At 42.5% G+C, this 24,379-nt stretch overlaps 1 non-coding gene across 1 annotated transcript; it reads left to right on the top strand.

Moving 5' to 3' along the window:
• Positions 1-1,631: 1,631 nt before the first annotated feature.
• On the top strand, positions 1,632-1,705 carry Trnat-ugu. Its single transcript has one exon. It is a non-coding gene; the product is annotated as a tRNA-Thr (tRNA).
• The last annotated feature ends 22,674 nt before the right edge of the window (positions 1,706-24,379 follow it).

Below are 24,379 nucleotides of genomic sequence, written 5' to 3'. Positions count from 1 at the left end.
TGAGAGGGGTGTAGATGGAAGACCCGAAGAAGGCACCGTTGTCGACAGTAAGTTCCCTCCTATGTCTATCCGCATTTAACTGTCGTGATGTGATGCAACTGCAACAGACGTCACGTCCTCGGCAGCATTGGCATATGCAGTCAGGCTAGTGCTGTGATCATCCCTCTGAATTAATAGGGTGGCTGAAGGCTGCGGCACGTCTGTGGGGGAGTAGATACTGAATCCATCTGCAGTCCATCACCCAGAAACATGGTACTGTGAGTGGTCTTCTTCGAATCTTTTGCCGATCGAATCCCATCAGGGGAACCGACAATCATATCTTCCTCCTGGAGTTGGTTGTCACCGTCGAGATCTTCATCGCCTGTAGACATCATGAAGCAGGTATCTTACAGACCAAGCCAGAACTTTTTCACTGCGTCGGAACCCGTTGTATTCGGACATGAGTTTCGGTATCCGACAACGACTGCGGCTGCTGCCTTCGGAGACAAAAGGATCGGTTGTCACAACCAAATCAGTAGGTAACCAATCTCTCCTGCGGGGCCATTTCCACTTCGTGTTTCAAGACCGGTACCAGGGGATGCTCTGACGGCGCAGACTGTCCATCCATAGTGCCCTGCCGGCATTGGGGGCTGCTCAGGGTCGATCGACTGTCGATGATGACATGGAACAGAATGAAGGGCCCCAACGTATATAAATGGGAGCGCCATCAGATCAGGCAATATCTGCTCCTCCCCCGTCGGCAGTTGCGTGGTGTGACGCTCTATATAGCTTGATTTAAGATGTCCCTCTTGCTCGCATCCTGAATAGTTCTTTGACTGGCCAACGTAAATTACAATGGCACGGCATCTGCCTATATTCAGATAGGTCAGGACACATTTAGTAAGATCTATGTGCACTTGGCACACCTGTTCAGAACTGGGTACGTGGTAAAGTGTGCCCATTTTTTCCGCCATATGGCTTATCATAGTGCCATAGGGACTCAATGCTCCAGTTACTATCTTTCCTGGTACCTTATCTTGTTGAGGAGGCTTTGATAGTTTCACACAGACCACACTACTCACCATGGAGAGGTGAATCCGTACTAGTTCGTGATAATCGATATGAACGTCATCTCGTAAAAATTGTTCAGTTTTAAAAGATTTCGGTCGCCCATAATCGGTCATAAAACTCAACTTCAGTGTCGGTTTTAGTTGTGAAAATGACGTGATGCGTCGAAGAACATACGATTCATGGAGACGACTGTAAATCACATCATCACCACATGCACGCTAACGCAGCAGGGACGCAAACAAGACGTCCAGGCTGCTCCTCCGCCGAAAGCAGACTGCTGCCTTCGCTGTCCACGGCTATACCTAAACGTTCTTGTGTGTATGAAGATGGTACCTGTTCTTTCGGACATGTTCGCAAGTACAGATACCATCTTCATATAAATAAGGCTTATCGGCCTATGATCTTCCTCAGTGCGGATGCACTCACATTGCTCAAACTCTTACAGGTAGACTGGCTGCCGCGAGTAATGAGTATAGCGGGCAGGGGCTCTACAAATGTAGTGTGTGGACAGAAAGTTGGAAATGTGGATCTCACGGGGAGCGTGCCAGAGATAAGTCCCTGCAGTCGCACTCTCCTCTGTGTCCTCGATGGCTCAGTCGGATAGAGCGTCTGCCATGTAAGCAGGATATCTCGGGTTCGAGTCCCGGTCGGGGCACTTATTTTCAGCTGTCCTCATTGATATTTATCAACGCCTGTAAGCAGTTAATGGTCTGGATTTCAAAAATGGTTCAAATGGCTCTGAGCACTATGGGACTTAACAGCTGTGGTCATCAGTCCCCTAGAACTTAGAACTACTTAAACCTAACTAACCTAAGGACATCACACACATCCATGCCCGAGGCAGGATTCGAACCTGCGACCGTAGCAGTCGCGCGTTTCCGGACTGCGCGCCAAGAACCGCGAGACCACCGCGGCCGGCTGGTCTGGATTTCATTGTAATTTCATAAACATTTTTAAGTCGTCGTTCCTACATCACATGTACTCGTTCACACATTATGTACACCACTGGCCATTAAAATTGCTACACCAAGAAGAAATGCAGATTATAAACGGGTATTCATTGGACAAATATGTTATACTAGAACTGACATGTGATTACATTTTCACGTAATTTGGCTGCATAGATCCTGAGAAATCAGTACCCAGAACAACCACCTCTGGCCGTAATAACGGCATTGAGTCAAACAGAGCTTTGGTGGCGTGTACAGGTACAGCTGCCCATGCAGCTTCAACACGATACCACAGTTCATCAAGAGTAGTGACTGGCTTATTGTGACGTGCCAGTTGCTCGGCCACCATTGACCAGAGGTTTTCAATTGGTGAGAGATCTGGAGAATGTGCTGGCCAGGGCAGCAGTCGAACATTTTCTGTCTCCAGAAAGGCCCGTACTGGACCTGCAACATATGGTCGTGCATTATCCTGCTGAAATGTAGGGTTTCGCAGGGATCGAATGAAGGGTAGAGCCACTGGTCGTAACACATCTAATATGTAACGTCCACTGTTCAAAGTGCCGTCAATGAGAACAAGAGGTGACCGAGACGTGTAACCAATGGCACTCCATACCATCACGCCGGGTGATACGCCAGTATGGCGATGACGAGTACTCGCTTCCAATAGCGTTCACTGCGATGTCGCCAAACACGGATGCGACCATCATGATGCTCTAAACAGAACTTGGATTCATCCGAAAAAATGACGTTTGCCATTAGTGCACCCAGGTTCGTCATTGAGTACACCATCGCAGGCGTTCCTGTCTGTGATGCAGCGCCAAGGGTAACCGCAGCCATGGTCTCCGAGCTGATAGTCCATGCTGCTGCAAACGTTGTCGAACTGTTCGTGCAGATGGTTGTTGTCTTGCAAACGTCCCCATCTGTTGACTCAGGGATCGAGACGTGGCTGCACGATCCGTTACAGCCATGCGGATAAGATGCTTGTCATCTCGACTGCTAGTGATAGGAGGCCGTTGGGATCCAGCACGGTGTTCCGTATTACCCTCCTGAACCCACCGATTCCATATTCTGCTAACAGTCATTGGATCTCGACCAATGTGAGCAGCAATGTCGCGATACGATAAACCGCAATCGCGATAGGCTAGAATCCGACCTTATCAAAGTCGGAAACGTGATGGTACGCATTTCTCCTCCTTACACGAGGCATCACAACAACGTTTCACCAGGCAACTCCGGTCAATTGCTGTTTGTGTATGAGAAATCGGTTGGAAAATTTCCTCATGTCAGCACGTTGTAGGTGTCGCCACCGGCGCCAACCTTGTGTGAATGCTCTGAAAAGCTAATCATTTGCACATCACAATATCTTCTTCCTGTCGGTTAAATTTCGTGTCTGTAGCACGTCATCTTCGTGGTGTAGCAATTTTAATGGCCATTAGTGTAGTTCCCGTAGAAGAAGGGACATTTTAATTGAAAGTTGTTGCCTGATATCGGTGAATAAATAAGATATTGCAGTGCCTGTGTTGTTAGAAGAATGATGTAATGTTTCTTCGGACATGCGTGCATTGTTTTTATCTGCTGATACCAGGCAGCGACTTTCAGTTAAGGTATTCGCCTCTGCAAGGAAATTACGTAATGTGTGTATAAGTACAGATTGTGACGCAGGAGCAATGACATATGGAAGCTTCGGTCTGGCTCTGCGTCGTACACGGATAGCAAAAGCAATTAAGACGACTGCTTGCGTAAAGCGGGAAATCCGAGCAACTGAAAATAAATTAAATGCTTTAAGTTTTGTGCACATCATGTGTCATAGTGGATGTCTTTTACAGTTTCATTGTGAAAATCCTAAAAATTAACAGAAGTGCACTGAGTTATTCTCTTACCACTATACGACGTCAGTAATAGAGCCAGTTTTCTTCTCACACATTGAGTGACGTAAATGTAGGAGAGAGAATAGGTATTATTCCCTTAGCTCAACGTTAGCGTCATTTTCTAAGAGCATGTTATAATCACAATAAAGAAAATATATATCATTAGATACATATCTCTTTTAAATTTTGTAAAACTCGTAGCAGAACATCAGAGCCATTGATTTCTGATATTTTGTACCCTACAAACTGAATTCACACTAATGTTTGTATCGCTGTGGCCATTCCCTCTGAGTGTAGAAATTCTCTCAAACTCGGAGAGTACCTGCAACAGTGAACTGGCAATAAGTGATTTAGAGATCAGTTTATATTTGCCACGTTAGTTGCTGAAAGAACAAGTGAGCAATTTCTTTTCATTAAAAGGTTTCTTTCAGTCAGTGCTCAAAATTGTTTAGTGGCTTCATCGGTCTCAACTGTCTATTCATTGCCAATATGCCAAGAACGTTGCTTGGCCGATGGCTGCGTCAAAGCATGCTAGGAGTCGTGTTTTCACACAGCCGTCAGTCAAGGAACATTTATGAAGTATTGGTAATGAGTAGACAGTGGAAGGCGCAACAGGAACTACACAGTTTTGTGAGCGTTCACCGAAGTATTCTTTATTGTGATTTAAGGATGGCTTGCACACGTATGCCCAGCACGCCTCTTCCTCGTGTTACTGGGAGGATTGTGCTACCCTAACCTGTAGCCAAGCTGTCACACAAAGTGGAAACAGGGAAGAGACTACCCGCAGGGTTCTGGATGTGTGAGAAAAGCAATGAGACTGACAACGCTGCGAGCGGTCTGGCAACTCTGGGTTGCTATACTTCTGTGGACCAGTGTGTTCATCCCTTCAAGATGCTCAGTTCGAGTTTTAGCTCTGTACAGCCATCACATGATTTGTGATCGTGCCATTTGTGAAGTTGTGTTTTTTTTTTGTGTGACTCGAAAATGGAACAGCGGAATTTAAAGCAATGTCGTGAGATGAAGGTTTGTGTTAAACTTGGGGAATCCGCGAGTGTGACCTTTGAAAAGTTTAAACAAGCCTATGACGAACATTCCTTATCAAGAGCACAAGTTTTTGGCTGGCACAAATAATTTTTGAAAGGCCGAGAAGACATTGAAGATGAACCTCGCTCGCGGAAACCAACTTCAAAAACTTAGGAAAAAGTCGAACGTGCGGTCAGACCGACGTTTAACAGTAAAGATGATGGGTGACCTATTAAACTTAAACACTTTTACCGTACATCAAATTTTGACCGAAGTTTTGCACATTGCATACAAGTGGATGCTGCTTCATGACATTGTCCCATGTCACACGGCCACATGCATCACGTAATTAAAAGGCATTCATGTTGTTCCATAGCCCCCCCCCCCCCTCCCTGTCCTTCTGACTTCTTTCTTTTGCCAAAATTGAAAAATGTGTTAAAAGAACGTCATTTTGGGACTCTGGAGAACATTCAAAAGAATGTGGCCTGTTGGAGCATTTCAGCGCTTCTATCAAGATTTGGAAACGACTCCGACTTGTTGAGGGGAACAATATTGCCGTTTGAAAGAAACAAAAACTTTGGTGGATAAAAAATCAGTCTCATTACTTTCCTTAAGCATCTCATATATTCTTGCACTACTTTGAGTCCATTCTGCGACATTCACATCCTCTGATTACGGGAGGTAAGTGAAATCTCAAAGTCAGCACTCATACACAGCATTGTAGTGTCATATATACTGTAGGTTGTGTAATATGTTAAAACTGGTGACATAGAATAGTAACACACACATTTTGTTAAAGCACTGCAGGTCGAAGAATCTCGTCGTATGTGGGAGTGGTAGACAAGCCAGAATAAACGGGAGTCTTACGCAGTCTTGAGTAAGCCGACGGTCAGATATTGCCCAGGCGGCAGATACGGCAGGATCATATTTTATTTATTTATCGTGTCAAAAGTACAGAACTATCAAAAAATATATAAGTGTTGACACAATTTTACACAAAAGAAGACCAAAAATTGGACACTTCAAGTGCATTTGGTGTAGCTCTTATAAGGTCTTGCATGGTGCAGGTGGTTGGTAATGAGGAACACTGAAGGAAATGGCTGTTAGTTTGCTCAACGCCACACTGGCAAAGAACTGAGTACACCGAGAAACCCCAAGTCCGCAGATTGGTCTTGCATCTCGTTGTGTTTGATCGTAATGTCCAGGGGGAAGTTGTTCCTTTGGAGCCATCCATTCTCCCAAATAGAGACATTTCTCCCGCCATCGCGAGATCCTTGCCGAATGTGAATTCTCGATGAGAGCCGCAACAGTTGTCAAGAAGCTCTTTCTTGATTTCAGCCTAGGATGTGCGGGTTGACGACCAAATAGTGGATGGGCTTCCTTCGTTGTGGCCTTACTTTTCTCATATCTCGCAGCTACCTCACGTCTGATTTCAGGATGACTTATACCAGCGAGGCAATGGAGTTTGTCCACAGGGGTAGTAGACCTTAAGCAACCCGTGATAGTCCGGTAAGACTCATTTAGAGCCACATCTACGTTCCTGGCATGACTGGACTTGTACCATGCCGAACATGCATATTCAGCAGTGGAATAACATAGAGAAAGCGCGCTTGAGCGCACAGTGCATGGGTTAGCACCCCATGATGTACCTGTCAATTTTCGCACAATGTTATTTCTGGCTCCCACTTTCTATTTGGTGTTTAGGCAATGCTTTCTATATGTTAGATTGCGATCCAGAGATACTTCAAGATATTTGGGAGTAGGATTATGTTCGAATTCGATACCTCCCCAGGATATATTAAAGGATCTATTTTCCTGTTTAGTCTTCAGGTGGAAAGCGCAGGATTAGGTTTCAAGTAATTCCCATGATAGTAAACAGCGAATTCTTCAAAAGATTTTGATAGCGTATCTTCTATAGTCTCAAAACAGTCAGCCTGAGTAGTGATAGCGCAGTCACCACCAGAAATAAAGCTTCGAGTTCCTTGAGGGATAGTTTGATCGTTGGCATAGATGTTGAACAATTGCAGCGCAAGCACGCTGCCTTGTGGTAGCCCTTTTTTCCGAGATCTCCATCTACTTTTCTTACCCTGAAATTCCACAAAAAAATCTGCTGTTCTCGAGAAGGTTTCTAATATTGCACATGAGTGTGAAATCTTTAGTTATATTATAAACTTTATTCAGAAGGAGCCGATGGTTGATCGTATCGTAAGCCGCGGATAGATCGATAAAAACAGCCTCTGAAATGAGCCGTTTCTAATATCCATTTTCGATATGTTGTGTTAAGTTTAATATTTGAGACGTGCAACTTTTCCCTTCTCTGAAACCTGCTAGCTGTGGTATTAGGAGAGGGTCCGCAGCTCGTGGTCGTGCGGTAGCGTTCTCGCTTCCCACGCCCGGGTTCCCGGGTTCGATTCCCGGCGGAGTCAGGGATTTTCTCTGCCTCGTGATGACTGGGTGTCGTGTGATGTCCTTAGGTTAGTTAGGTTTAAGTAGTTCTAAGTTCTAGGGGACTGATAACCATAGATGTTAAGTCCTATAGTGCTCAGAGCCATTTGAACCATTAGAAGAGGCTCCATCTTTCTAATCATTCTCTGAAGAATGAGCCTCTCCATCCATCCATCCATCCATAAGAGACATCGAATCAACGGTCCTCTTTAGGACCAGTGTTGACTATAATATCAGTGAATATCGAAAATCATATTGAATCAACGAAAAGTGTATACCGACGGGCACACCACGTAGACATCTGCGCGTAACGTACGCTCTGCCCACGGTCGACGGGAAAAAGACAGAGAGTGCTTTTCCAGACCATCGCGTGCGTTAGAAGACATTCTAGAACCTTCGAAAAGAATTGTCGATATCGTGTGAAGATACAATCACATCATTCTTAAGAGAGGCGGCTTGATTTCGTCCCGTGGTTATTTAAGAAGGGGCAGACTCAGATAGACTAAGTTCCTCAGTTACTTTACTACTGCATGAGAGTCAGCTACGCAGTAGAGTTGCATTAGCAAATCAATGTCGTTTTGTCGAGGTCGCAATCAGAGTTTCAGCTTATGCCATGAGGACAGTTAGCGAGAGCTGTCTTCCACCAGCAGTGGCAGGTCGTTGAACTAAGCTGACAGAAGTTTCACTGGGAATCGGTCTTTGTATGTTAGCGAATTAATCTGCGACTTGCAACAATTTCGTGCGACAATGTTATGGTACAAATCTTTCAATTGGACACCACTTCGGTGATTAGCGTATCTCTAACCTACCGTAGTAAATCTACTGGGGGAAGGGGTTGTACAGTCTAACGTGGAATCCAAACAACGTGCCGTTCCTGACGAATCTTCACATCATTGAAATATGAAGGCTTGGTTAAAGTAGCACTGAAATTCCATGGTACGACCGGGATTCGACCCCGCGACCTTCCTGGTTCTAGGCACGCGCTTTATTAGAGACCGCCATAGTTTGACTATTTTCTCCCTGACAATGGTTGTTTTGTTGCATTCCTCCCCAGCTTACTGTAAAATTCTCACGGAAATAAATGTTTTATACAGTATATCTACTCAACACACACTGACTGACTGCCGGATTCACAATGTCAACACTCGCTCTTCTCCCTATTAACTAACTACCACTGTTGTGATTAAAAGGAATCATTCCCTCTCTGACAGTGTGGTAAGAATTCCTGTCTGCCAGGTCCTAGTTATAAATAGCGACACGAATGTGCATTTATCCTATCTACTTCCATCTACCAGGTGGTGGATCAAGAAAGGTAAAACAACTGTATGTACTAGTGTCGTGCTAGTAGATCGCCTTCAGGATACTGGAGAAGGGGATAAAACTCATTTCAGTCTCATTTATCATTTTGGTGTTGTACGTTTTATACTCAATAGTGTATGTCTACAGTATACTGATAAATGTATCAGATGTTTATCTTCAAATAGACGTACAGACAACTAGTTGCTTCATTATGGTGAGATTGTAGATCATATCAATAACAATTATTTCAATAAAAACCCATTTTTAATATACTACGTTTTTAAAAAGGACTAAAATAATTTACCATACCCCCTACAAAATTCGTAACTCCATGCAGATAGTTCTGAAAATTTGTGACTGAATTTTTAACACCTATGAAAATACTTGTCATATTTTAAAAGAAAAAATGTTGGACACATGCAACAGATAAGTAAGGATTTGAACTATTCGTGTATCAATTGTTAATTAGTGTAACACTAGGGGTAATCTACTTATGCATCAATTTTTATTTTCGTACTTAATAAAACACACAACCGCAAATTTTCAGAATTATGTGAATGGATTAGGGAATTTGTATGAATCGAGGAGAAATTATTTCGTACTTTTTAGTCCGATTTAAAAATGTGGCATATTAAAAATTCTTTTATTTAAATAATTATTTTCTGTTTTTGAGTCTTGCGTGTGTGAAATTTCTCAGTCGAATTCAAACATTTTGATGGGATTATAAGAGAGAGACGTGTGATAAATTTCAGATTTATTTCAGTTTATCTTCACCTTACTCACCCAATATATTGCTCTCTCGTACGTACATCTAGCGAAAAGGCTGTGAAGGTAAAAACTTGAGAGATTCTAGCTCACATGGAGGCATACCGGCAATCGTCCTTCTCGTGAAATACTCGCAACCTGAACTGGACAAGGAGGTAATGGCAGTAGTACACAAAGTGCCGTCCACCACATACCACACAAGTAAGCGAGTTAGTATTTCATTGCCATCATGTTTAAAATATCAGGTCTCCTGTCATCTCTGTGCCTCTTTCGCATACCACCTGGAACGCATTCCGATACTACCCGCACAACACGCCAGCCGATGTCAAGCATTACGGAACTTGTCACCCGCACCGAACAGAGCGACAAGATACCTAATTAATATTGCAGTACCGTCCAGTTCTGACCTATGCTTAAAATTTCAAGTGTCTCGCTCAGTAGTAGTCAAACTGGTCTCTACTGCCGACTAGCGTGCATGGGCAATAGGTGCTTCAATAGTATTTTCATTAGGTTTTCATAAAATTTTGACATACAGTATTTGGTTAGTAATTATTGATATGTGCTTTAACTAGCTGTAGCGCTGCTTTATAGATTTTGTAAAGTAAAGTTACTTCACTGTCACCGTCACCGAGGAACCGGTGGGCGGTTACAAAATATTACTACTAGTAGAGATACAAAAGTTGGCAGTAGGTAAAAAAGGTTGAATATCTCTGCCCCAGATAATAGGGAACTTAGTTGACAGGTATAATCAAGTATAAAACTTGTACTGAGCGAGGTAGTGCAGTGGTTAGCAGACTAGACTCGCATTCGGGAGGACGACGGTTCAAACTCACGTCTGGCCGTCCTGATTAAGGTCTTCCATGATTTCCCTAAATCGCTTAAGGTAAATGCCGGGATAGTTCCTTTAAAAGGCCTGGCCTTCCCTAATCCGAACTTGTGTTCCGTCTCTAATGACCAAGTTGTAACCGGCCGATGTGGCCGTGCGGTTCTAGGCGCTACAGTCCGGAACCGCGTGACCGCTACGGTCGCAGATTCGAATCCTGCCTCGGGCATGGATGTGTGTGATGTCCTTAGGTTAGTTAGGTTTAAGTAGTTCTAAGTTCTAGGTGACTGATGAACACAGATGTTAAGTCCCATAGTGCATAGTGCTCATAGCCATTTGAACCAAGTTGTCGACGGGACGTTAAACACTAATCTCCTTCCTCCTCTTAGAAAACTTATACCGTGCAGAGAGATAGACAGACTAGAAAGCAATCTAATAAAAACGTGATACAGTTCTTCAGCAGTACACTATTTCCATCGTTTTTCTGCGTTGATGTTATGGATCTCCCCGTGCGTACTCTTATACGAGTATAGGCTCCGTTGGAAACCCATAGGCTAAATCCGAGACCGAGCTGCCGAAAACATTTTGGATGGCGCTCCTGGAGCTGATACATCATTTCTTTCCGGCTGGCACATGCTCGGTGTCCCAGATGAGAATATGAGCGCCGCCAACCGGGCGCTGCGCCGCTATGCTCGTCCATTAGGAGCCATTACGCTGATTAAGCGGGCCAGCTATCCACCCGACTCGGGCCCCACCAATATTATTCCCGTTCCCCTCTCGTTGTGCTTGTTTATAAACCATCTCCGTTCTTGACTGCAGTCACATAGCAACATGACAGATAAACGAAAGAGTCGGGAAACTGAACACGAAATTAACCACCACTGTTTGCAAGGCCATCTGCGCCTGTAACGACCTAATGTTTTATGTTTTCAGTACTGTTATTCTTTATAGTTACCAGAAAACACTTGCGTGAATCAAGTAAATAAATAGCACAGTAGCCAACGACATCCAGACATTTGTCTTTATTGTGGTTTCAGTACGAAGACTAGTTTAATGCAACTCTCCACGCTAGTCTCTCCGGTGCAATCTCTTTACACTGAGCAGACGGAACTCATGGGATGGCCATGTGCACATATACAGCTGGCGGTAGGATCGAGTACTCAGGGTATAAAAGGGCAATGCATTGGCAGTATTGTCATTTGTACTCAGGTTAAAAGTTTTCTGAAGTGATTATGGCCGTACGACGGGAATTAACAAACTCTGAACCCGGAATGGTTGTTGGATCCCGACACATGGGACAATCTATTTCGGAAATCGTTAGGTATTTCGCTATTCCGAGATCCACAGTGTCCAGAGTGTGCTGCGAATACCGAATTTTAGATATTACATATCATCACGGACAACGCAGTGTCCGGCGGCACTCACTTAACAACGTAGAGCAGCGGCGTTTTTTAAGAGTTGTCAGTGCTAACAGACAAGCAACACTGCGTGAAATAACAGCAGAAATCAATGTGGGACGTACGACTAATATATCCGGTAGGACAGTGCGGCGAAATTTGGCGTTAATGGGCAATGGCAACAAACAACCGACGCGTCTGCCTTTGCCAAGAGCACATAACCTGCTGCGCCTCCCTGGGCTCGTGACCATGTCGGTTGCACCCTAGATGACTGGAAAATGGTGTGGCCTGTGTTCACATGGATCACTGACTGGAAATGGTTATGTTCGGCTACGTGGAGACCATTTTCAGCCATTCATGGACTTCATGTTCCCAAACAATGATGAAATTTTTATGGATGGCAGATGTCACCGGGCCACAGTTGTTCTCGATTAGTCTGAAGAACATTCTGGACAACTCGAGTGAATGATATACCCACCAGTATCGCCTGACGTGAATCCCATCGAACATTTATGAGACATAATCGGGAGGTCAGTTCGTGCATAAAATCCTGAACCGGCAACACTTTCGCAATTATGTACAGTTATAGAGGCAGCATGGTTCAATATTTCTGCACGGGACTTCCATCGACATGGTGAGCCCATGACACGTCGATCTGCTGCAGTACGCCGGGCAAAAGGACGTCCGACACGATATTAGGACGTATTCCATGATATTTCTCACCTCAGTGTATCTCTGCATAATTACTGCAGCCTACATCCTTTTGAACCTGCTTACCTTATTGAAGCCTCGGTCTACGTCTAAACCTTTTATCCCCGTCCCCGCCCCACACTACCTTCCGTCACCAAATTGACGATTCCTTGATGCCTCAGGACACACTATCAACCGATCCATTCTTTTAGTCAAGTTGTGCCACGGCTTTCTATTTTCCTCAGTTCAGTTTAGCAGCTCCTCACTAGTTATTCGATACATCCATCTAATTTTCAAGGTTCTTCTGTAGCAAAATTTTTCGAGAGCTTATATTCTCGTTTTATATGAACTGATTATCGTCCACATTTCACTTCCATACAATGCTATACTCTATACAAACACCTTCAGAAAATTGCTTGGTTAGTTGGGTTGGAGAGAAAGGACCAAACTATAGGGTCATCAGTCATTTTCAGAAAAACTTTCAATGAATACTGAAATGAGAATTGCAGTGTGAAAACAAGTCTTTCGGAATAAAAGTTATTAACTGACAGACAACCGCTTGATATTAAAACAAATAAATGAAGTTCAATAACACATTAACATCAAGAAAATTTAATTGATGCTATGAATCCTCGAAACAAAGGTACTGGAACCAAAAGAGATAAAGGTGTGAACAAGAACTAAAAAAGCATTCTGAATACAGAGAATATCCCATGAATAAGTACTGCTTAGAAAAGAGGAAGTCATTTCATTTCTCACTTAATTCGTCATAACACACTCTTGAAGATCTTCGAACAAAAGTCTCTCAGCCAAAAAACGGGTAGACCCAAGACATGACAACGATTTCCGTCAGTAGTGCCTCACGATGTGAATCGGGCACATATCCAAATTACGACCGCTCATCAATAAATCATCAAGAAATGGGAGCGAAAGGTTGGGTTTCTGGAGAAAGTCCACAGGACCACCGCAAATAACCCGGATACTTTTAACAGAATTACAGAAAATACTCATAATTCACATAATTCAAGTGATTATTCGTTAATTTTTCCTTCCTCCTAAATAATCACGTTGTTGGAGATGACTGGTTATCCTGCTACAACTAATTAATATGCTACAAACCGAGTAAACTGCGAATTAAGGTAACAAATATCACCGTAGGAGCAAGAACAAAACTTAAGCTTAAGCTAAACTTTTACATCATGATTCTTATTGCTCAAATACCCAAAAGGAATTCAGATATTAAATAGAAAGGAGGAACCCAGCCGAGCGGTCTTAGGCGCTGCAGTCATGGACTGTGCGGCTGGTTCCGGCAGAGGTTCGAGTTCTCCCTCGGGCATGGGTGTGTGTGTGCTTGTCCTTAGGATAATTTAGGTTAAGTAGTGTGTTAGCTTAGGGACTGATGACCTTAGCAGCTAAGTCCCATAAGATTTCAAACAAATTTGAACTTTTTTTTTTTTTTTACCCATTGACGATGGCACAGGTGTACAGAAACTTGTTTTGGCGAAGAAACTGAGCCATAATTATACGGCTATTTTAAACCATTAACCAATTTATTAATGGTATTAATATTTTTGTTTTACCTTCTTGAACAGAGACAATCCATCTGCATATTACGCTGTCATTCAGAACAAGAAAAAGGAATGGGTAACATTAATACTGACTTAATGAGAACACGATATAGAGCTATACTTTTAATAAAGCTGAAATTCCTTTCATTTTAAGAATACTATGCCTTTTGTACAGAAGATAAAGCAACTGATGTGCTGAAAAGTCCGAAAGAAATGTCCAAGCTTGAGAGTAATGGCTAGCCGGATTAGAACACGGTGAACCATCAGAAACTCAAATGTTAGGCCAATGAAATTTCCTGTAAATATAACTTATGCTAATTTAAAAAGTAGAATAACTGTTAATGGGCCTTCGCGGCCATATTGATCACAAGACCAAGGGAGGTTTAACCAAATTAGATTTTAGCTAAATAGAGACTATTTTATCATATTCAGAAAAGCTTGATTATGTTTATGTTCAGATGTTCTGATTGTTCCCTGAAAATGGCGCTCCAGAGGAGCACGTGTTCAGTAGAAGGTATGTATTCCACAGTAGCGAAGATGGACAAGTGCTCATAGCACTTGAGGGCGCATGCTTACTATACATTTTTTCTTGATTTGATTCAGACTACGACCTCTGAAAGTTGTCTCTCCTATAGTCGTAGCAAAAACATTACCGGTACATGTATTCCACTGTCAGAGGTATTACAAAGACTTTCGCCAATAACTTCCGAAGTGGTCGTTTCCAGAACAGGATCCTTCGTTTGAAATTGGTATATTTATCCTTTTCCGTCATTCATGATAGTTTGTAACATCGTCACGGAAACACCTTGTATGTAGATATTGCCTGCAAAGTGTGTTGCGAATAGAGTTAATAGTATATGTGTGTGTGTGTGTGTGTGTGTGTGTGAATTTCTAAGGGACCTAACTGCTGAGGTCATCAGTCCCTAGACTTACACACTACTCAAACTAACTTACACTAAGAACAACACACACATCCATGCCCGAGGGAGGACTCGAATCTCCGGCGGGAGGGGCCGTGCAGTCCGAGACATGGCGCCTCAAACCGCACGGCAGTTAATAGTAAGGAAGTATTAAATTAATACGTCATGCTTTATGTTGCAGTTTAAGTAAAAGCTAGTTTTTCACACATCTAAATATTTATGACATCGTATCCCCTGAACTATCCGTCGTACAATGATATAATTTTTCAGCTACATTAAGTTGTATGTGTGGATACCATCTGCAAACTGTATTGGAAATAGAGTTGGTAGAAAAAAAGTAATAAATTAAAATATCATGCCTGATGCTGAAGGCTGGCTGCACGAACAGTGAAAATTTAGTAAGCGATAAAATGTTTTTCCTTTCATCATTTTGTAGTGGAGTGTCAACGAGAAAATGCTTCGTAGAGGCTTTAAATTATGTGTTAAGGTTACTGGAAGTCGCCAAGTGCTCTCATTCTCTAATACAAGTCCAGGTATTTGCGCGGCGTCAGTTACGCTGCCTCAAAGCATTCATACAGTTTTTAACTGTAGTATCTGTCTTACTGCGTTAACTTTTAACATAAAAATATTCCTCCTAATGAGCAGATTATGACAGCATTTTAAATTTTTAAATTCTATCAATAATTACGCGAAATACTGAAAATCAAGTTTTTGTTGCAGCTGAAACCGTTGGTTAGGCAACCTGCAACTGGTAATTAGTATCTAGTATCGGGATAGCGGTTTAGTACTAGACATGTTCAAACTAGGTTAACTCGCGACGTGCTGATACATCCACTACAAAGGTGTCTTTTACAGACTACTGAGATATCATGTCTCTTCTCGTCATATACGCAATGAGGGGGATGTACTAGTCTGTCCGAGTGAACCCCAGCCAGTCATTGTGCCCGCTGTGACGTCAGTCACTAGGTAGACACGAAAGCGGACTGGACGTACTCACTAGCTACAGTCTCCAAGTAGTAGTGGTCTCGGGTGCGAGTTATGTTGCGGTTTCGCTTATCACTATTACTTTTCTGGAGAAAACGGAATTGTTGGTGAAATGAATAACAGTAGGCATTACTGTAACAATATGGCCCATAAAAAAAAGATTTTCTGTTTCATTGTTGCCGGTCGCTTTGGCCGAGCGGTTCTAGGCGCTTCAGTCTAGAACCGCGCGACCGCTAAGGTCGCAGGTTCGAATCCTGCCTCGGGCATGGATGTGTGTGATGTCTTTAGATTAGTTAGGTTTAAGTAGTTCTAAGTTCTAGGGGACTGATGACCTCAGATGTTAAGTCCCATAGTGCTCAGAGCCATTTGAACCATTTTTGTTTCATTGTTTTCCAAAAATACTGAATCTATTCCGTCTTCGGCTGCATCAGTATCAGAGAAATAAAATTAGGAACTCAGGAAACAACTAGTAACAATACAGTTAAGGCTCTTGGCCTCATCAAATATTACAGATGTATAAAATGAGTTATTAACCTGTTAATACAGGCTCTTTTGATACAGCGTTTCACATCGGGACAGATTCGATGTTTAATAAGAAATGTAAGGCGTGTTATCTAGAGGACAGTCCTAAGTCTTTGTTAAAACGTCAATGGAAGTAGAAATAGATGGCGGAGTTCTGTTCTCAGCAGCTATGGCACAGTCATACAGAAGAATATCGTTTATACTTTGACCGTTGTGGGAACGTTGTGAAATGCACCAAGGCCGCAAATTCTGGAACAATATTTTGTTGGCGCCCACCTACACAGTGAGAAATGATCATCATAACAAAATTCGAGAAATCAGCGCACACACAGAAAGATTTAAGCGATCGTTTTTCCCGCGCGCCGTTTGAGAGTGGAACAAAGAGAAATAGCTTGAAGGTAGTTCCTTGAACCCACTGCCACGCACTTAATAGTGAATTGCAGAGTAACCATGCAGGTGTAGAGATGTAAGCACTCTTTGCTCAACCTAGCAGTAGTGCGTAAAATGCTCGCATGATTCTTTTTTCGCTAAAGACACATTTGGCTGAGTTCACGGATGTCAATACCCCTTTCTAAACTGCTTGGAGTGTCACCCTCCTATAATCATAGACCAACAGACTTCGATAAACCTTCTTTTGAGGTTGAGGGTGTTTCTGCCTTCTAGGGAAATCATCACATGTTTGAGGTACGTAGCTTTTAATGCGTAACATTTATTAGTTCAGTAAAATCACCTTCGCCTTTTCTTCATCTTGCGCAGAGTTGCATTAAAGTGACTGTGCAGTTATCCTCAAATAAGAGTCGCGCCTATTAAATATGAAATGGCACAGTGTTGTTAGCATACTGAACTCGCATTCGGGAAGACAACAGTTCAGATCGACGCCCACCATCCGGATTTAGCTTTTCCATGATTTCCCCAAATCGCACCCCCCCCCCCCCCCCAATCGTTTCATAATCCGAGTTTGTGTTCCGTCTCTAATGAGGTCGCTACCGACGGAACGTTAAACTCTGACATTCCTTCTGAAATATGAAACGCAGTCGAATGATCACCCTTCTGATGGTCTAGAAAATCTTGTATTAACTTGAATGGAATTTTCACTCTGCAGCGGGGTGTGCGCTGATATGAAATTTCCTGGCAGATTACAACCGTGTGCTGGACCGAAACTCGAACTCGGGACCGAACCAAGGGAGTTCGAGTCTCGGTCCAGCACACAGTTGTATCAACTTCTGTGTCACGCTCGTAATAACTGACAGACCGAGTCTTCTCGGCGATTTCAACAACGGTTACATTGCGAAGTACCCATACTATCCTGTTACGATCTGCGTGGTTTTAAAAATAAGTTTTACTTGTGAACAGCCCAAGTTGCTTTTCTGCTTTCAAATTTTTGGCGCACGTGTCGTAAGCCACAGCTACTTCGCATAGTGTAGCTCATTCTGGTTCCTTTTTGGAATTCTTTGTAAGAGTTCAATAGTCATTGAGACATCGAAGTCGTAATATACTGGCTGCTTCCATTCCGTAAATAACCTGCGTGCTTCAGTATCACATCATGAGATATAACTTAGCCTACTATCAATGTTCATCTTATCGAAGGTGAGAAAACATACCTCTTCGAAAAATTTGAATAGTTATCCTACAACTCGTTCATGTTCGGAGTGTTGAACGGCAGGGTTAAGAATACCTACCGAGCGAGGTGGCGCAGTGGTTAGCACACTGGACTCGCATGCGGGAGGAAAACGGTTCAAACCCGCGTCTGGTCATCCTGATTTAGGCTTTCCGTCATTTTCCTAAATCGGCTGATTTCCTTCCCCATCTTTCCCTAACCCAAACTTGAGCTCAATCTCTAATGACCTCTTTGTCGATGCGACGTCAAACACTAATCTCCTCATCCTCGTAAGAATACCTCTGACTCCTGAAATAATTTAGTAGTTTGAGACAAACCAGTGTAGATTACGAAAACTGTCTTCACAGTCAGTTATTCGTGAAGCACGGCTTCGATTTAACCAGTAGTTCGTATTACCATGATGCCAAAGATAGAAGCGAAGATAACTTGCTTCTAAATATTGCATTTTATAGTTCAGAATCTCACAGTGAAGATGTGGCACTCAGTATCTTGACGCACCTGGCAGGATAAATTGCCATGCTTGTTCACTTTGCTCTGATTATTATTATAAACGGTAAACATACAGAACTAGGGGAGATGGTAAAGCCGGACATGAAATTTTACGGGAAGAAAGCCAATGTGCACTTCGTGTGCATACCGGGGGGAGTCATCCAAGATGTGGAAAGGATCCTTCCGGATGCCATGAAGGGTACAGGGTGCAGCCAACTGCATGTCGGCACGAATGATGTGTGTCGCTATGGATCGGAAGAGATTGTCGCTGGTTGCCGGCGGCTATCTGAGTTGGTTAAGACTGCCAGTCTTGCTAGCGAGATGAAGGCAGAGCTCACCATCTGCAGCAGCGTCGACAGGACCGATTGCGGACCTTTGGTACAGAACCGAGTGGAGTGTCTGAATCAGAGGCTCAGACGGTTTTGCGACCGTGTAGGCTGCAGATTCCTCGACTTGCGCCGTATGGTGGTGGGGTTTCGGGTTCCACTAAATAGGTCAGGTGTCCACTACACACAGGAGGTGGCTACAGGTGTAGCAGGGGCTGTGTGGCGTGGACTAGGTGGTTTTTTAGGTTAGACAGTCTTGGGAAAGACCAAAAAGGGCTCCAGTCTCAAAGGGTACAGCGCAAAGAAACGACGAGAATCTACCAAGGCCCAGTCGGTATTGAAGTTCTAAATTGTCGTAGCTGTGTTGGAAAAGTACCAGAGCTTCAAGCGTTGATACAAAGCACTGAAGCTTAAATCGTTGTAGAAACAGAAAGCTGGCTAAAGCCGGAGATAAAGTCTGCCGAAATTTTTACAGAGGCACAAACCGTGTTCAGAAAGGATAGATTAAATAAAGTAGGTGGTGGTGTGTTTGTGTCTGTTGGTAGTAGTTTATCTTGTAGTGAAGTTGAAATAGATAGTTCCTGCGAATTACTAAGGGTCGAGGTTAAACTCAACAGCCGTACCAAAATAATAATTAGCTCCTTCTACTGACCCCCCGACTCAGATGATACAATAGCTGAACTCTTCAAAGAAAACTTGGATCTCATTACAAATAAGTACCCCACTCACACAGTTATAATTGGTGGAGACTTCAATCTACCCTCGATTTGTTGGCGAAAATACATGTTCAAAGCCGGTGGTAGACAGAAAACATCTTCCGAAATTGTACTAAATGCTTTCTCTGAGAATTATTTTGAACAATTAGTTCATGAGCCCACACGAATTGTAAATGGTTGAGAAAACACACTTAACCTCTTAGCCACAAATAATCCTGATCTAATTAGAGAGCGTCATGACGGATACAGGGATTAGTGAACACAAGGTGATTGTAACGAGGCTCAAAACCATATCAACCAAAACCACTAAAAACAAACGCAAAATATATCTATTTAAAACAGCAGATAAAAATTCGCTTGATGCCTTCCTAAGAGTGAGTCTCCATTCCTTCCAAGCTAATTATGTAAGTGTAGACCAGGTATGGCTCAAATTCAAAGATACAGTGTCGACAGCAATAGATAGATTCATACCGCCTAAGTTAATAAGAGACAAGACTGATCCACCATGGTACACAAAACACGTCAGAACACTGCTGCAGAAGCAACGAAAAAGCAGGCCAAATTCAGAAGAACGCAAAATCCCCAAGACTGGCTAAGTTTCACGGAAGCTCTAAATTTAGTGCGGACGTCAATGAGAGATGCTGTTAATAGTTTCCACAATGAAATATTGTCTCAAAATATGGTAGAAAACCCAAAGAGATTCTGGACGTATGTAAAGAACACCAGTGGCAAAAAACAGTCAATACCGTCACTGCGCGATAGCGATGGAAATGTTACGATGATGGTGCCACTAAAACGGAGTTACTAAATACAGTTTTCCGTTATTCCTTCACGAAAGAAGGCGAAATAAATATTCCAGAATTCGAAACCAGAACAACTGCTAGCATGAGTGACATAAAAGTAGATATCTTAGGTGTTGTGAAACAACTCAAATCACTTAAGAAAGGCAAGTTCCGGTCCATATGGTATACCAATCAGGTTCCTCTCAGAGTATGCAGACACAATAGCGCTTTTCTTAGCAATCATATAAAACGGCTCACTTGACGAAAGGTCTTTTCCTAAAGACTGAAAAGTAGCACGGGTCACACCAATATTCAAGAGAGGAAATAGGAGTAACCCATTGAATTACAGAGCCATATCACTGACCTCAATTTGCAGTAGGATTTTGGAGCATATACTGTACTCAAATATTATGAATCACCTTTAAGAAAATGACTTATTGATACATATCCAACTCGGATTCAGAAAATATCGTTCTTGTGCAACACAGCTAGCTCTTTATTCCCATGAAGTAATGAGTGCTGTCAACATGGGATCTCAGATCGATTCCATATTCCTATATTTCCAGGAGACTTTTAATACCGTTCCTCACAAGCGACTATTAATCAAATTGCGTGCATATGGAGTATCGTCTCAGTTGTGAGACTGGATTCGTGGTTTCCTCTCAGAGAGGTCACAGTACGTAGTGATAGACGGTAAATCATCGAGTAGAACAAAAGTGATATCTGGCGCTCCGCAAAGTGGTGTCATAGGCCCTCTGCTGTTCCTGATTTATATAAATGATCTAGGTGATAATCTGAGCAGCCCCCTTAGATTGTTTGCAGATGACGCTGTAATTTACCGTCTAGTAAAATCATCAGACGATCAAATCCGATTACAAAATGATATAGAGAGAATTTATGTATGGCGCGAAAAGTGTCAATTAGCACTAAACAAAGAAAAGTGCAAGGTCATCCACATGGGTACTAAAAGAAACCCGATAAATTTTGGGTATACGATAAATCGCACAAATCTAAGGGCCGTCAGTTCGACTAAATACCTAGGAATTACAGTTACGAGCAACTTAAATTGGAAATACCACATAGATAATACTGTGGGGAAGGCGAAACAAAGACAGCTCCTTGTTGGCAGAACACTTAGAAGATGCGATAAACCCACTAAAGAGCAGCCTACATTACACTTGTCCGTCCTCTGCTAGAATATTGCTGCGCGGTATAGGATCCTTACCAGGTAGGATTGAAGGAGGACATCGAAAAAGAAGGGCAGCTCATTTCGTGTTTTCGCGCAATAGGGGTGATATGATACGCGAGTTGGGGTGGCAGTCACTGAAACAAAGGTGGTTTTCTTTTCGGCGAGATCTATTTAGGAGAGTTCAATCACCAACTTTCCCTTCCGAATGCGTAAAGATTTTGTTGACACCCACCTACGTAGGGAGAAATGATCTTCATAATAAAATAAGAGAAATCAGAGCTCTGACGGAAAGATTTAGGTGTTCCTTTTTCCCACGCGCCATTCGAGAGTAGTATGAAAATGGTTCGATGAACCCTCTGCCACGCACTTAAGTGTGAATTGCAGAGTAACCATGTAGATGTAGATATAGTAGATGTTCTGCTACTTTGAGCACTCTTATTCTATTTTTGCCTTGTTATTATACAACGGTTTCAGCTTGAATAATTCTAACAGAAGTTGTTTTAAAATGGTCCATAGCCGAAAGGTATAATTTTGTATGACTGAGAAACCCACCGGCGAACATCACGGTCACCGCTTACCGCAGCCGAGAACTAAAGGCGCTAGCCAATGGCAGTGTATTAGCCAGGCGTGGCCAATCTGTGAAATTTCTGTCTATATTGCTCTGCAACATATAACTGCAACATTTGGACGTCATGTACAGTACTTCTTCAAACGGAGCAACCCTTCTCGTAATTTTTGGAATAATTCAAGACAGATGGCATAGTTTGCCTTTTGTCATATATGATACAATGTACGTCATTAATAAAAATCGACCAGTTAGGGGAAGTCTTTCGTTATGTCTAAATAATCAAAGATAGTTTTAGAAATCCTTCAGATGTCAAGATACGTGAATAATTTATTCGTTTTCCCAGATCGAAAACCAGTCTGCTTAAAGACTTGAACTTCATATAATTAAACGTATGGAATGAAAGAAATAGATGCGAGGAAATGTTTAGGCCAAGACTACGGCACGGCATGCCTCATGAAAAGCACATACAACAAAGCACAAACAGGAAACGAGAAATTAGCGCCTCATCTGATTGAGCATGCCGCAAATTAAATTAAGCCCTTAGAGACGTTGTACAAGCTAATAAAGAAAGAGCGCCGATTTTTTAGAGTAGCGAACATCTAAAAATATTTTGGGCATAACATAACATGGTGGGTGAATTTAAAAACTTGATTTTGTACTAATGGGTTTCTTGTATGTTTCCATTATAGCTGAAGTTCTTGAGAAATTGATTAAGTACAAATATTAAAAATGTCTTGTGCACAAGACTTAATATCCCTGTGATTAGTACAATATTGGTCACTGGTATCGAGTTACCATGATGTATGCGAAGCTTTGGATAGGACACAGTATTTTCTGTATGCAGTGACAAAGGAACGAATAGCTGTTACAGGCACTCATGTATCAGGATAAAAATTGTTAAGGTTATATTTCGTTCTACTAAAGTAATCAAAACAAAACTGAGAAACTTATTTTACATTCTGAGGAAAGTGCGAAGAGAGGCTAGGGTGATGGCGTAGTGTGTGTGTGTGTGTGTGCGTGTGTGTGTGTGTGTGTAAGAGGGGAGGGGGAGGGCTATGGATGTGGTGGGGGGGGGGGGGGGGGCGTTGAGGACTGGTTCTGGGAGGAGAGGTGTGGGAAGGAGAGACGGTAGGCATTAAAGGGCTCTTCTTTAAACATTTGCCCAATAGCTCCCTTGACAGTGGTTACGCCCTTGGCTACACCCGAGATGTTCTGTGTAGCGATTTATTATTTTCTTCTGACATGTTTCGGTATTAGGCTATTCTTAAGTGAAACTTGGATAGCAAAGAGACGAAATTAAAAACGGTTCGAACATTATAGATAATACAGCAATTAATGTGTTAGTAAAGAGAGGGCTAATCTACCTAAAGATTATGGCTAAACGCGGTCGTCTTCGGTTGACACTGACCGCCTTAAGACAGGTATCATTGTATAAGAGTCAATAATTACATGTGAAAGACAAACATGGCTCTTATATGTACATTATTACATTGCTGGTTGTGGTTGTAACAGGTACAAGTGCATATATCTGTGTTACTGACTGAGGTCGATGTACTGAGCAACATTACATCAGGATTTATGTCATTTGCAGACGAATAATTATAGGTAATACAAGTCAGATGTTTTTTAGTTTGGTAGTACCTCCACGCACGCATGGCATAAGCAAGCCATTAATGCTTATTTTCTCCTGGGCAGCGGGTCATGTGTTGAACTGTGGGCGTGTGGATGCAAAATGGTTAGTCGATACTGACAGACATAGTCCACTGAAAGGTGCATTTACGACCGTGCAGAAAACATCAGGTCGCAAAGTTTACGACTTGTTTGTGAGGAGACTGTTCGACGCAGAGAAAAAGCAACCAACACATCGATGTGTGTACGTATTAAGGTACCACATATAAAAATATCTGCACTTATACCCATTACACTCTGTATAATTATCTGGTTTTGGTTGCTTCTTACTGAAGAAAATGCAAATAATAGATAGGACGCCACGACTGTTACGATAACGTTGCGAATATATACAAAGCGTTGACAGTAACATAATGTGATGAAGAGGCTATCGTATTATAGTAAGTCAAATGATATGAAGACCTGGTTTGATAACAATACTGACTAAAAATAAAATCTAGCGAAAATAAGTATGAGAACTTAAAAAAAGGAAAAGTGCAGCACAATGTACAGCAACCTCCCGATTATCTGGCTTCCGGATAATCCGTTCATAATTCGGCGATTTTTGAAAGCTTTGAAAACGAATCCTGAAATATTCTCTTGTAATTAGAGCGAATATTTCTCTTTAGACTTCAAATCTCTGACCGTGAAGACGTGGACGATAAATACATCCACGATTGGTATAATAGCTTTGCCTGTAAACCGGGATTTGAGTAGCC

This window comes from Schistocerca americana, chromosome X (assembly GCF_021461395.2).
Source record: "Schistocerca americana isolate TAMUIC-IGC-003095 chromosome X, iqSchAmer2.1, whole genome shotgun sequence".
Taxonomy (NCBI): domain Eukaryota; kingdom Metazoa; phylum Arthropoda; class Insecta; order Orthoptera; family Acrididae; genus Schistocerca; species Schistocerca americana.
The sequence above is the reverse complement of the archived record's forward strand: the minus strand, read 5'-3'. Positions and strand labels throughout refer to the sequence as shown.